This window comes from Schistocerca nitens, chromosome 4 (genome assembly GCF_023898315.1).
Source record: "Schistocerca nitens isolate TAMUIC-IGC-003100 chromosome 4, iqSchNite1.1, whole genome shotgun sequence".
NCBI lineage: Eukaryota > Metazoa > Arthropoda > Insecta > Orthoptera > Acrididae > Schistocerca > Schistocerca nitens.
The window spans coordinates 313476902-313478934 of NC_064617.1; positions in this window are offsets into that span (position 1 = coordinate 313476902).

Sequence of the window (2033 nt, forward strand, 5' to 3'; positions counted from 1 at the left end):
ACCCTGCCAATCAACTCGTCCAAGTTCTGGTCAGCCTTCCGTCGCCTTACCGGAACTAAACCCTCCCTCTACTATCCTCTCCTCCATGATGATCACCCCTTCCCTGACACCCTTAGTAAGGCCAACCACTTTGCCTCCTACCTCTCCGATGTATTTTCCATCCCCGATGATCCCCAGTTCGATTACTCCCTCTTCCCGGATATCCGCGATCGAACTGACACCTCTGTCCCTCCCCTCGCTCCTGGTTTCCAGTACTTGGACAACATTACACACACGGAACTCAATGCCCCTGTCACTACACAGGATCTCATTGCTACACTCCGCACGAAACGCAACACCGCTCCTGGTCACGATCGTGTCACCTACCATCACCTTCGTGAAGCTCCTGTCTCTTTCCTCTCCACCCTGGCCAGGCTCTACAATGTAGTCCTGTCCACCGGTTACTACCCCGACCTGTGGAAAACCTCCCGTATCCTCTTGTTCCTTAAACCTGGTAAACCGCCGTCCGCCGTCTCCTCCTACCGTCCCATCAGCCTTACCTCGGTCTTCAGCAAGGTCCTGGAATCTATTCTCACCTGCCGCATCCACCAGAATCTCCGCCAGCACCGCCTCCTTCCCGTTACCCAGTGTGGTTTTCGGCCATCCTTCTCTTCCGACGACCTTCTCCTTCACCTCACTCATCTCCTTTCCGAACAGCTTAATTCCCGTCGCTCCGCAATCTTCCTCTCCCTGGACCTCGAACGTGCCTATGACCGCGTATGGCATTCCGGTCTCCTCTTCAAGCTCCAAACCTTCGCCCTTCCCGTTAACTACGTCCGTCTGATCGGCTCCTTTCCCTCCCGCCGTCCTTCCTATGTCACCGTCCATAACACAGATTCCTACACCTTTTTCCCCTCTGCCGGTGTGCCCCAAGGCTCCGTCCTCTCCCCCCTTCTGTACCTTTTGTACACGGCGGACATGCCGCCGCCGTCAGCCCCCGTCCACCTTCTCCAGTTTGCCGATGACACCGCCTTCCTTGCCCTTGCCCCCACCCTACAGCGCTCCCAACACCTTCTCCAATCTCATCTTGACCGGTTCACCGCTTGGTGCAACCAGTGGTTGCTCAAGGTCAATCCCTCCAAAACCCAGGCGATCATTGTAGGCAAAACCACCCCTTCCTTCCGCCTCCTTGATTTCTACATCACCATCTATGGCCGTCCTATCGCCCTCACTCCCACCCTTAAGTACCTTGGCGTCACCCTCGACCGTCACCTCTCCTGGACTCCCCACCTCCGGACAATCCAAGCCAAGGCACACTCCCGACTCAGTCTCCTCAAGCTCCTCTCCGGCCGCACGTGGGGTCTGGAGCCCTCCACCATCCTCCACACTTATAAATCCCTCATCTGCCCTATCCTTTGTTATGCCCATCCGGCTTGGATCTCCGCCCCCCCCCTTCCTTTTATAAATCCCTCCAAATCCTTGAACGCGATGCTCTCCGCCTCGCCTATCGCATCCGTCTCCCCTCCCCTACACGGATCCTGTACGATCTCATCCCCTTCCCCCACCTCCTCCTTTTCCTTGAAAGGATACGGATCCAGTACACCTCCCGCAAACTCGATCCTCCTCACCCGCTCGTCTCCCCAATCCTCTCCCACCCCCGCCCGCTGCCGCGCCTGTATGCCCACGTCCCACCTGGTCTCCATCTCTCCACCCTCCTTACCCTCTCCCAAGGTGGCTTCCGCCAGCTCCCCCTCCCTGATGATGTCCTCCTCCCCTCCATCTACCCCTCCTATCAACTTTGACCCTGCCCCACCCCCCACTTCCGGTGTCCTTTCCTTTAGGCACCCTCCCTCCCTCCCTTCTCTTCCCTTCCCTTCCCTTCTCTTTCCTTTTCCCCCGCCCCCTCCCTCCACCCCTCTTCCCCCCGGGCTTCCCCTCCCCCTTCCTCCCTCCCCCTTTCTCCCCTGCCCGTGGCATCTCTTCTCTCCCCTCTCCCTCTCCCACTCCCCTTCCTCCTCCTCCTCTCTTGGCAGGTCCCCGGACTCGCACACGCA